Here is a 13,700-nt window from a genome sequence, read left to right as displayed (position 1 = left end):
GCTTTCTCCACTTACATGCATGCTTTAAGTCATTCCCTTGGTGGATGTTTTATTTCCAGAAGATTGCGACTCATCTTTTCACACAATTTTTTGCAGATGAGATAAAAAATTTCTTGGGAATAAGGACAAGTTTCTGCATAATGGATTACTGAAGGCCAGCTACCAAGTTTGCATCACTTTTTCCAAATATTTCTGAAACACAAAGTAATAGAGATACATCCTCTTGTATATTGTGATTTCTGGCACAAGCAGTAATATTTTACTTTAATGGAAAAAAAAATAAAAATTCATACATGTTAAAGATCTAAAGAGACATTTTTGAAAAATAAAGATATTAACCTCTGTCATTCTGACCTAACGTATGACACCATTCTAATTGCCTCACCAGTTTTAGTTCCACATAAACTACACTTCCAGTCTTAAATTACTGCACATACAGATATAGCTACCAATTTTAAGTTGACAAAAATCCACAACACTTTCATAGGCAAAGTGGTCCTTCTATTTACCAAATGAAATTTGCATAGTGTTTTGGCATGAAAGCATGCACTTGTGTGTATATATTTGTTTTAAATACATAATGAAAGACAAATATGTATATTTTTAGAAGGGCCACTGTAGTATCATTTATGTATGCTCCATGAAGTTAAGTTTCTACACGCACTGTCAATGCTGCATGCTGCACACGGTTTCCATTCTGTTCCCTTCAATGCTTTTGGAATCAATTGAAGTCAAAACATCCTGGAAGAAAAATTCAGTTTTTGCACCCCTGGTTTCAATTATTCTTAAATCTGACGCACAAACACAGCTTTTTAAGATATGTGAGTGGAGTGCCAAATAAGGACCTTTTGATTTTTTGAAACACATGTGGTTGAAATCTGAGACCTGCCTGCTGCCAAGCCACAGTATTTGGAATCAAGTACTGGCACAAGAAAATAAGCCATTGTTCAGAGTATAATTTTAAGAGGAACTATCCTGCAAAAAGGAAAACGTAAATTCCCATACTTTAGCTCATGGTTATAGGACAATCCCATAATTCTTTGTTAAACACTTGAAAGTTGAAATATAGACTCTAGCAATGTTTATCCAGGCTCTCAGAAGTAATCTTTTGATATAAACTACACTAGACCCTTCTAAAACTTTTCTACATTATAAAAGAAATCAAAATTGTGAAAGAGAATAGTCCATCTCATCAATGTTATTTCTAACAATCTCAGTCTTCTGTCTTGTATGTGTTAATGTTGTCTGGTTTTACATACAGCTCTTTCAGTAATTTTGCCATTGACTGTAGCAGCAAAGATAATAACAGACTACTACTGAGATAAAAATACTCTGGCGGAAATACTGTACTGTTAGGTAAGGTTGAGCAACGTCACATCTCTGATTTCAGATGCCAAACGAGTGCATTTTCTATATGTATAGATACTTAAACATTTATTTACAGCCACTGTAAGGGTGCCAGACCCTCAGCCGTTCCCAGATTTGATTGAGTAAAAAAATTTAAAAACAATAATTGTTTCTTATGTTAATGTCACTCGGAAATGAATTTTATTACAGGTAGCTCTTCCTGGGATGATGAATGAGCAAGAGACACGTGGACAAGATAAAGTATAAGAATAGAGAGAGAAACTCACTCTTTAGCTTTTATGAGGGCTAAGATTACATTATAAAGCACACAGTTACATACCATGGAGGTTCACATACAAAAAGGGTAGAAGTTGGAAGATTAAACTAAAAAGAGAAGTCTGCCTTCCTGATGATAAAACCGAGTAATTTATTCTAATCTCAGGTAGTGCAACAAAGAAAAATATCAAAAAAGCAGGAAATCATCTTTCAGTTCATTAAACAGAGAAATGTACAATAGGAGATTTGATGACAAATGGTTTCTTCTCATGAGAGAACTAATACACTAATTGACAAAAAGCGTAACAGCAAACCTAGTAACGTCTCCACTAGTTTGGGATTTTAACAACGAATGTGCTCCTTCCAGGGCCTGATGCCAGTGTGACACACTAAGTCACAACGTTTAAATTAGGCTCAGGGGAAAAAAAAAAAAAAATTAGTCTTAATCTCATACGCAAGACTCGAGTTTCAATTTTCTCACTCTGTCCTTTGTGAGTACACATTAGCTCCAATTCTTTTTCATCAATTTACCACCCAGGTTTCACTATCAAGTCAGGGCCTAGTTAGACCCAGATCTGCCTTTGACTAGAAACATCTTTATGGATCATGCCATTTTATTTTTCTCAGAAAAAAAGCAATAACATCACTGAATTTTAAGCCATATACATTAGGAGAACCTGCCTGCTCGAACAACCCAAAAAAGAAAGAAAGAAACTCCCAAGTTAAATATCCCAAGTTGCCTCCTGGAAGTTTCTCACAGTTTAGGCGCCTACTCTAGAAACCTTCAGAAATCAGTCACTGTAATTAACCATAGGGATGTTTCACTCTGACAGCTGTTACTGGCCAATGGGACAAACTTGTATCTTTACTCCAGATTGCAAAATAAGCATCACATTAAGTGTTACTGAATTACCCTGGCAGAATCCCTAGCTAAGCATCGACAAAAGCAGACCAAAACTGCAGTTTCAGCCTTGTCAACCATCTAGACTTAGGTTACCACCAAAGAAATCTCCATTTCATTGCACATCATCTATGTGCTCCCTGACAACATTAAGAATCCAGCCATACTCATGCTCTGATCAGTATTATCTTAACTAAAAGAACTCCATATACTCTATATTAGTGTCTTGTGATTTAGACAAGGAGATGTGAACTGAAAGACCTTCTAAAATACTAGGCAGACAAGTAGTTCAACAGAGAAAGTTACATTATTTCTTTTAAAAAATAAACAAACAGCATTCTTAAAGGAAAAAAAATGTACAAATTGCACCTTCAATATACAAGATGAAGGGGCCAACAGTTTCCTTCTGCATCAGAAAGCAGAGTATGGAGAGAGAGCGGGCTCTAGCAAAGGCTCAGTCACAGGAGACATCACACTGGAACTAGGAAATGCTTTCTGAGGCGTCTTGTGGGCCAACCTGCACGGGCAAAGCAGCCTCTCTGCATGGAGCTCAGGCTGGCATGTGAAGCACGTGCAAGTACAGAAAAAACATGTCTCAATATCAGAGTACTCGTTCACCTGCACCATTGACTTTTCAGTCCAAGTTTGTTGCCTGTGTTAAAGACCTAACTTTAACCAAGTCTGGGAGTAAGATAAAAGAGGGTTATAAGCAAAAGAGAAAATATTTTTTGAGTTTGCCTTGCAGTTGGAACACTGGTTCACAAACACCAACACACTCCTCCTTGTCCATGACCTAGATTGATTTTACTTAGCTTCACAAACTGTCTTAAGGCATTTTCATAAACGGAAACTGCTCTAATGTTCGTGATGTCCTCGAGGTTTTCCTCAGATTGCTTTGTTTCACAAATAACCGACTCTTCCTTTTTCTGCTCATATTTTATTTGGATTAACACTCAGTATGTGATATGTCATGTTTAGAGTGATGTAGTGTCAGTATGTACTGACATAGTGTGGACAAAGCCCACCCCAGATCATCATTAGCAAAATGGGGTGTGTGTTATGCCTGCGTGTGCATATGTGCATTTGTTTGCACTAAAAAGAAACAGAGTTAAACTTATGGCGATGCCTGTCATCTGGCTTCAAGCCTTTGTTATGTCAATGCTCTGAAATAATCTCAACCAAAATTCTTTCTTTTGATGCAACAGAAGCATTAATGCATGATAGATACATTTGGAAATTATTTATCAGTCATTAAGGATTCTCTAAATAGAAATGATGTGAAACACACACTACATGCAAGGTCTATAAACTGACTTCCTTGGTCTCTGAGGTACTGAAAAAATCTCACGACATTCTCAGAGCAAACAACGCTCAAGAAGCAGTCAATAAAAAGGTACAAAAATTACGCTGTGTTCAAGCAGAATCTTCAGACATGCATTTGTTCAGAATTACTTTCATATGGGCACGCCACTCACCTTCAGCCATTGTGCTTGCTTGATCCTTTAACTAGAAGGTTTTCTTTCAACATGTGGAGCAACTGAATAAAATATAGGTGGGAAAGCTGAAGGGGACACTGACATGAGCCACCAGGCAGCTGGGCCAGTAGAGGATGTGAACTACTAGAAAGGTACTGACACAAACAGCTGATGAATGCTTCCACAATTCTTCAGGCAATACTAAGAAAAGTATAGTGATCTTGCATCATCTGGAGGCCTTCAATTAGCCTCCTTTAATTAGCATCCTTATTAAATTTTCTAAAATGTGTGACATAACATTTCAGAGAAGTCAATATGCAAATGGTTTAAAGCGGCTAAGTATCTGATGCTACTCACAATGAAAAGTGACCTCTTCAACAGGTGGATAGTTTCTGTACATGTGGCTTTTGTTTATTCACTCCATTTTATTATTAGAAACATGCAGATTTAGGTCAATTTAGGTTGTAGTCTCCAATTATGGAAGTGTCAATAATATTGCAAAAGCAGCAGGTGGATCTGTGCTTCATTTGCACACCCTCTTCACGCAGAGTCCATCTTGAAACAACAACTCTCGTGCCTGGAAGTAAATATCCCACTTCTCAACACATTGTTCATGAAAAAGATTTAAGTTCTCTGAGAACTCTTAAATAAAATTTCTTTCTTATAATGGATGAGCTCCACTGTGTAAACTCCAAGGAGAAAGGATGTTCCTAGCAAGATTCCCATGAAAAACCTAGGAATCTGTTCCAGGTGTAGTCACAGTGGTGCTTACAAACTGAATTTATGAGGTTAAATAGATCTATTAGCATCAGTACGATTAAACATGAAACTGAACAAGATTCTGACTGCAAATTCTATGACCACTGGCCAAATCTCATAAATAGAAAAATCAAATTTAAAAAAATCCATTATTCGAGGTACAGTAGTATGTGAGGAAAAAAGGTACCCTTATGGTACAGTTTTCTTCACTGTAATTGCTGTACTTCTTTTTTAGCTACAATTAAACCATCACCAACAAATTCATGGGACATGGTACAATCAAACTGAGGCCCGACATGCTCAATTGTTCTGGTTTGTGCTGTTAATAAATGCATTTACAAAATAATGCTTTCCATCTCTCCACTGCAATGTTTTCCATATGGCGAGAATGTTCAGGTCTGACTCTGAACTCTGTTTGCTGTAATACAAGGCAAATATAAAATTAATAAGGCCATCCTGTGGATTAAAAAGTCAAGGATGACCTGTCAGTTCTGTTGACAAAGGATCTGTGGTTTCCTACAGAAATAAATTTGCATTCTTCACTTGATAGGCAGCTAGATCCCAGTGATACATACCTCTCCCAGTAATTCATCCATCTGTTCTTCTCCTTTACTGAATGCCATCTATATCAATATAACTTTTTTATATTTTAATATTATTACTAGAATCAGATTAAATATATGTCAGCTCAACAAGGGCTGGCTATGCAGCAACATCCAGTAACACCCCATACTTCTTAACAGCACTTGGTACAGGACTTTCAAAGTAAATTACAAATTTTGAGTAAAGCTTTACATTGTCCTAAGCACAGGGAATACTATAATTCCCACATTATGGACTGAGAAACAGAGAAGCGCATCCTGCATGAAATGTCCAACATCATAAAGCGCACTGGTGACAAAGCTGGAAAGAGAACTTGACTCCTAAGCACTTAAACTGGTAGAAGAGGAAAATAGTTTGCCAGCCTCCCACACACATATAAATGGAGTTTTGCTGTTGATCTGTTTGGTTATTTGGCACTGAAAATACTTGCAAATTTAACAGCTACAGTCATAACTTCATTAAGCAAAACATTTCACAAGTATGACAATTTCTGTATAAGGAAACCTACTCTCCCGGTAACCTGACCCGCTGCCCTGACACCAGTGATGTAATCCAGAGCAGAGGCTCCGAGTAGCATCTGGTAAAACATGATGATTCAGTGGAATCTGGTAAAACAAGAACTGGAAGGGCCAAATATATCTTTGAAGGAATTCCACTGAAGCTTGAAAAGGAGGGAAGCCAGCACAATGATGCCAACAAGATTACATCAGGGATTAATCTAGGCTGAGATCGACTTCATCCTTCCCCTCTAACTACTCCGCTTAGATCCATTAACTGGCTCCACAGCACCATTCCTCTTGAATTAGAACAGCCTCCCCAACTTCAAGGTTTCGCTCACCTCTGCTCCTGACAACTTCATCTCAATTCCCATGACTGTCTGGCTTGAACGTTGCGTTAGTTCCCCTCCCCTTTGCTTCCTTCTCCCTCCTGTCTCATACAGCTCCAATTTCCTACTTGCAGGCCACAAGCCGCCTGCACAAACCGTACATCAAGGAGACGGTTGCTCTTTCTTCATGCTCAGCTTTCTCTTCCCACACACAGGCTCTGCTAATGAGCTTGGTAACCCATCACATCCCCCCAGTTCTCCCCAGGTAAGCCTCTGTAAGAAACTTTGCAAGTTCATCCCAGTGATCTCTGCTCACGTCTCTTCTGAACCTTACCACAGGGAGAAATACAGAGGTTAACTGAAATTCTTTCCACTGAAACGTCTCTACAGTTATTAAAAAAAATTAAAAAAAAAAAAAAAAAAAAAAAAAGAACAAAAAAGGAAAGAAGTTCAATGTACATTTTTACAGCCAGTCTCCGCATTTCTTGATCAAAAGATGCTCAAAGTTTTGCAGTGGGCTTTATTGTGGGGGCGCAGCTGGGGAGGAATTTGGGGTGGTTTTTTTGTTCTGAAAATTATGGTCTTTATGCAACCATAATTAGGTCTCTTTGTTTGTTTGTTTGTGGTCCATTTGGGTTTTTTTTAAGGGAAACCCTTAAAACTTCATTGGGAGAAAGGAAAATATTCCAACCTAGTTCTAATAAAAGGCACAGATTCCTTCCCCCGCCAGCACTGGGCAGAGTTCTTCCTTGGAAGTCAGAGAAGAATTGAAAAAGCCATAAAAACAGTGAGCTAAAATCTTCCCAATTAAGCTTCCAGATAAAAGAGTACAGAAGTAATTCAATAAAACAGAGTACAAATCTAGAATAACTGGTGCACTGGGTACTTGACAGAGTGCAAGATATGATGTGCCTTTTTTTGTTTGGGGTTAACATCATCTTTATTTCTTCACTGCATGATCCAGAAGAGACTGCATGGATATTTGGGAGGGATAATGAGATCAAATAATGATGTTAAATTGATATTTTGAGCTTGCAGTTCTAAAATATCCTGCATTTATGGTTTCAGAGAAAACCCTCAAAATTCCTTCCATTGAGTCTACAGACAGCCTGGAGCTACTAATCAAAGAGTGGAGTTACCTTCCCTTTCCCCTATGGGTTTTAAGTTAAAACAATTATCAGGCTTGGCCACAAATCGTGCCAATGAAAATTCACAGAACTTTTGTGGTGCTTTAAGGGAACTGAATTTTTTCATAGCCTGGACTATCGCTTTATTCAAGCTTCTGTCTTCATGAGTGCCTGACCCATCAAGTCAACGTTATCTGACCTCACTCCCATGAAGTTTATTAAAAGGAAAGGGGAATTGAAGGAAAAACTCCTCCTGTTCCTGGATGCTATTCCCTAAAACTCTAAATCCAGCAGGAGATAAGGAAATAGGATCTTCTCTTGGAGACCTTGTTTCACCACAGTTCCCCCCTCAGTCACAGATGCTCACACACTTGCACACACATACTTATATTCCCCATGACAAGTGGCAATTATAGCAATTGCTGGCTTGGAAAGTAAATGGGGAAATGTTTTGTCTATTTTTAGCAGTCTTTAATGCAATTTAGCAGCTGCAAACAAACAGGGAGAGCCAGCAACATACAAGCAGCCTTCTGGAGACCACAGTTTGGGAACCTCTGCGCTACTGGATCACATCTAGTACACATACCCCACATCTGTGCTTCTAGTCAGAGACCATGGTCTCAGTGCAGGAGCAGAATGAAGACAAATGAATAAAAATAATACCAATATACTAGCAAGGAAGAGGCCCAGAGATCTCTAGGATTGGACATAAAAATGCCAAGATGAGTGAAGAAACTGTCCTGCAAAGAGTAGACCTGCAGACTTGTATGCTCTGTACGTATTTTCTGCAGTAACTCCTCTTTTCCCCTGTCTCACACCCCAGTACACCCCTAGCATCTCCCCCAAGCTCTGTCTGGATGCTGGGCCAGGAAGTAGCATGTGCCTGGCTGCTTCCACGGTGCCTTAACAGACCAGCAAGGATGTGTTTCAAGGGACCAGAAAAAGTGCACAGAGAAAAAATAACCACAAAGTTACACAGTAAACTTTGTGCGAGAACTAAAGGGGACTCACAGATGGGCTTTTTCACCTTGCCCAAGCACTAGTTTCTGTAATACCAGTAGGAATGTCCTGCCTTTAACTTCCATCCTTATCAACAGATTAAAAAAAACTGAACCAGGGAAAGTTCTGGGAAAAAAGGGAAGAATAAAAACTCAGAAGAGGTAGAGTTAAGACACTCTCAAGAAAAACAGAGATAATCTTTATCTGCAATCGGGGATCTCTCAACAGGCTGCCAAAGGAGATGGCCTATCCTGTACTTTGTAAATAGTCTTTGCTAGGAAGGCCATTATTTGTAATAGTTTTCCCCAAGAAATAAGTTAGCAAGCTATGTAAGAAGATCAATCCCAAAATAAAGTATCTATTTGGAATCCCATGTTCCACATAAATTTAAGGTACAAGAGCCACAAGGAGGTATCCAACGGATCAAGATTTGCCCCTTGGAAGGAGGAAAACGTGCGCATGGGGATGGACAGACTCTGCATGTTTCCAAGGCATTCCTGACGCATACTGCTTTTCTCAAAGAGCCACTACAGAGAATACTAGAAAAAGACTGTTTGAGAAATAACCTCTGTGGTCAAGTAGAACTAAACTCTCTCCTGGTAAAAACTAGGAAAGTTCCAGTGAATGGAGCTGCTTTCTTTTATACTGGCAGAAACATGTATTGATTGAACTGGCAGAATTGGAAGTAGCTCATCACAGTATACAACAGAAAGGATACTGCAGTAAGAGTAAAATAATTTCCTTTAAAAATATTAAAAGAAAATAACATTCAGTTTTACACTGGGCTTATGGATGCTTGATTTCCAAAAATTGGCCAAAATGTGTGTTTGGCATTAAAAATACCGACTTTTCCTTTAATATTTGAATGACAGTGCGTTTCACTACTGCCAGACACATCAAATTATGCTCAGTGTCCTGCACTGATAAGATTAAGTCCACTGTTGTTTATTTCAATAGCATCACTACCATTTAGCAGGAGGGTCAAAAAGGCTTTTTGCAGTAAAGCACTGTGCTAGTGACGCGGCCAAGCTGACACACTCTCAGCAAAATTACAAAATTTAGGTGTTATCAGTACAAAGTTAAATCTTAAGTCCCTTTACTTATTATCACAGATCAAAGAATTAGTTGTATGAAGCAGTTAATTAAGGACAGACATCACACCTACACCGTGTTCTTGTATTTGTTGAATGAAGAAAATCTTCCTAAAATTGCAGAAGACACTGACAAATGTAGAAGTAACTCTTAGGCCACAATTCAAAAGCATTTGTAGGTGTAATCCAACAACTTATATTTCCTTCCTCTCCACAACTGAGGCCCACACTGGCTATCTAGCAGGCAAGAAAACAGACATCTGTGAAAATGGGCTCAGGGTGTTCAGTTGCCACAGAGGTGGCAACGTTACTTCAACATCTCAGCTTCTTTGGTTAGAAACTCCACCACTGATGCTGCAGGTACTACGGGTAATGACTATTCCAGCGCTATTGCTCTTCCAGGGCTCTTGCAAGAGCATTCCTCACGTTCAAAAAAACTAGTGGTTTGTCATTCCTCCAAATTGCCTTATTCATTCGTAATGATTTTAAAGTACTTTGCACTTTCTTTAACATGACATTTTCTGAATTAAGAAAAATTTCAAAACAGATGCTTGAGTTAAAAACATCTGATATTAAAAACATGGCTCTTTTTTTTTTTTTTTCTTTTTTTTCCTTCAGCACTAGACTGTTCTCTTATGGGAAGCGAGTTTATATGTATCATCTGGTTGGAGAATGCTGCTTCAGGACTGGAGCACTGGAAGCATTTAGCAATTTTTTTTTTGGTCTCTGCGCTAGAAAACCTCAAGTGAATTCCAGGACTTCAGAACTTGATGGATGTCAGCAAAAGTTATCAGAAATATGTAATACACGAAAGTCTATATTAAAAATATCCAAGCTATTTGCTATAATGAAAACATCTTTATAAAAATTTATTCTGTATTGTTTATTGGTTATCCTGAGACTGCCCATAAATGCTGCTGCTTTTAGGATAGACCCTGACTGGACCTTTCTTTTATTGCCTTACAATATCGCAAATTGCCTTTTCAGCATTAAATGCAAATTTGGTTTTCTCTATGACAGATTTTAGTTGTTGGCAGTTACACTACTGTATTTTCTTCACAGAATAAACAAGTTGTGACTTGTGTTTGTAAATACTTGCATATCTATTTTTAAGAGGTCATCTAAAGGTTCAGAATGATATATCCTTCAAATTTCATAAGCAATGTAAGCAACAAAATTACTTGTGATAATTAGCCATTAAATGTATCTGCATGCCTGAAAAATAGGGAGATGAAAAAAAGAGACTTCTATGCTCCAGCAAATGTAATGTAACTGGAAATGTCAGGACTATTAGGGAACTAATGGAAGTACCAACAAAAACATTCATAGGCCACAGTACCAGTATTCTAAACTTTAAAATCCAATGTCAAAAGGTCAATAATTTATATCTTTTTTCCAGTATTATTGCCTTTAAGTTAAACCACATTTTCTCGCCTAATTGGAAGTAGTGCCAGAGTCCATTCTTGTGAGCTGATCGCTAAAAATCCAGTTTGGGACTCATGCAGAGCACCCAGGTCTGCTGTTTGCAAAACGTGTCAGATCACTCCATAAAAAGAAACAGACTGAAGAGTTCTGGTAACTGCCGGACACCTTAATTTATAAGATTTATGACTTTTATATGAAGGTAGGATTAGCACAATGTATAAAAATTCCAATTGCTGACAGAACATTTACCAAAGGAAAAAACCTAATGTTTTCAATAATTTGGGGGGAAAAAATGTAACATTTTCCCCACCCTAAGATACTCCCCCCTGCCCCTTGAAATGCTCCATATCTTTCATCATAGCACCTTTACAAGCAAAGGCTGTTCCCCTGTCTATTACATACCTTCATTCTCCAGGGGAATACTATTCCAGAACTAGGTCTTGTAACGAATGTGGTGCAAGTTCAAATGAGAAAACGAAAATCATGTTCTTATTTCCCAGCCTCCTGTTTACTTGCTTGCCCTTAGTCCCTAGTTCTCGTGCAATGTCAGCTGTTTGCACCAATTACAAAATATTTTTTAAAGAAAAGCTCAGTAAGACTTCAAACCTACTAATACATACAAATTCAGTCTGATATATATGAACACATTACAGACCTAAGTCTGTAATATAATATACCCCATTCTTCTACTTACTAGTTCTCCCATTATTTTAAGTAGAAATAGGTTCACATTCTCACATGCATACCGAGCAATGCCTTGAGGCAGTCATATGCTTAAAGACAAGAACATAGTTGCAGGCTTAGGTGAATGCAGATTTCATAATTCTACATTCCTTATCACCAAAGATCTCCCAAAGCATGATCAAAGGAAATCACAAGCCCACTACATCTTCAACCAATACAAGCACTAACAGAAATACACAGCAACTTCTGGTAGTCATGCAAAGCTCATTCTAATGACTTTATAAGTGGTCTATAATTTCCATGATGAAACCTAAGTTATAAAAGGATCAAATGTGAGTGAACACTGGACAAAGCATAAATTGAAAATAGTCATTTGAGTGTGAAACAGTCTTTCACTAGACTTGGCCATGTTTTCATATTTTCCACAATAATGAGTCGTATTAATTTTTTCCTATTGTAAATTCACTAAAATAAATTTAATTATAAATAGCTTTGACTATCAAATTGCAGATGTAATTGCAATGGACACTGCTCCATTTTGCAGTGCAGCTTATCCAATCAGGAAATAAAAACAGTTCTGTGACTGCAGTGAACAAACAACCATTTTCCAATGCTCCCTACTGCTGTAGCTCAAATCTAGGGCTATTACAATATTGGCAATCTTCTCATACAAAAATCATAGGTATTTTAAGCACTTTTTCATTTAGATCTGCTCTAAACATCTAGCTAATGTGGTGGGGAATAGAGCAGCAGCCCTTAATAGTTTGTCAATGCCATAGCATTTTGTATTAAAAAAAAAAAAAACAAACAAACAAAAAAAAACAACAACAAAAAAAAAACCCAACCAAAAAAAACAAAAAAAAACCAAAAAAAACCCCACAGCTTAAAATGAGGTTAACAAAAGTGTAAAATTTATGCCAAAATTCTCCTACTGCAGAGAGGTCTGTATACACAATTCCAGAAACTGCCAAATGAGAAATTGTTTGCTGAAGGAATTTCGCAGGTATTTCAAAAAAAAAACATGAAGGTGAGATATTTAGACTTTTGTACAAAAGCCACAAAGTACAGGGAAATTAGTTGAACATTCATTATCTTAGTTCCGCTTCACACAGCATGACGAGTACTTTGAATTATATTAGGAAGAAAGCAGGTGGCCGCAATGTCCCGAAAAGCTCCATTTGCTCTTGATCACCTTCCGTGATAGTTCAAGGTTTGAACTCCTTCTCAAGGTTACCCCTTACAGACTAGAACTGAAATCAACTGAAACCATCATCCCTTGAATCACCGTGGTTCATTCCAAGTAAGCACAGCCACTTCGCCAACAGCTCAGATGACGAACGCTATGTAGCAGGTCCCCTACACACACACATCAACTGCTTCGCAGTGCTTCAGGGCACCACAGTCTCTCTCCACTCAGACCCTATTTTGGATAAGCTAATTCACTCTATTCTCAATTGCTTTCCAGAGAGTATGAGTGGCTTACATACCCATGTATGACAATAAGGCAAGGATTCTGGGCTACAGCATTGTCTTTAAGTGTAGGCAACTGCCTGTGGCTCCAGGCTTTTCAGGGAGCAAAACTCCCTCCTACAACAGTTCATCGATATTACTTGGGATCCAAGGCTGACAGAATATTTGCCTCCACTCATGAAACCCATTGTGCTACCCACAGCTAAGGCAGCAAGCAGAAACACAAGTTAAACTACTTTCAAACTTAAGGAACCATATTTCTTTCTAAAAGTGTCTAGAAAGCATGCTTAGAAGAGTAATGACCTCCAGTCATTACAATCTCAGAAGAATTCCGTCTCTAAAACATTTTATACTACAATTGCCATTTTTTTCCCACTACAAGAAACCACTGTCAGGAATGCTCTCATTTATAACAAATAGCATGATTTTTAAGTGGAAGAGAATTGGGGGGGAGGAGGGGGAGGGTGAGGTGTGCTACACAGAAATTAGTGACTGAAAAACTAGTGAATGAAAAGGTTTCTTACAGATTTTTAGATACTATAATACCAGAGTCCTGAAATCATCACCTCTGACCAAACGCAGCACAACTGTCATGCATGAAATAAATTTCTCTGTGGAATAGCCAACATAGTGCTGAAAGCAGCTAGTGTTACATCCTCGGTTTGAAATCTTTTGTACCTCACTTTAAAACAGTGTTCTCCACTCCATAGGTTCACA

The sequence above is a fragment of the Numenius arquata genome, chromosome 10 (genome assembly GCF_964106895.1).
Source record: "Numenius arquata chromosome 10, bNumArq3.hap1.1, whole genome shotgun sequence".
Taxonomy (NCBI): domain Eukaryota; kingdom Metazoa; phylum Chordata; class Aves; order Charadriiformes; family Scolopacidae; genus Numenius; species Numenius arquata.
Note: the sequence above shows the minus strand (reverse complement) of the source record.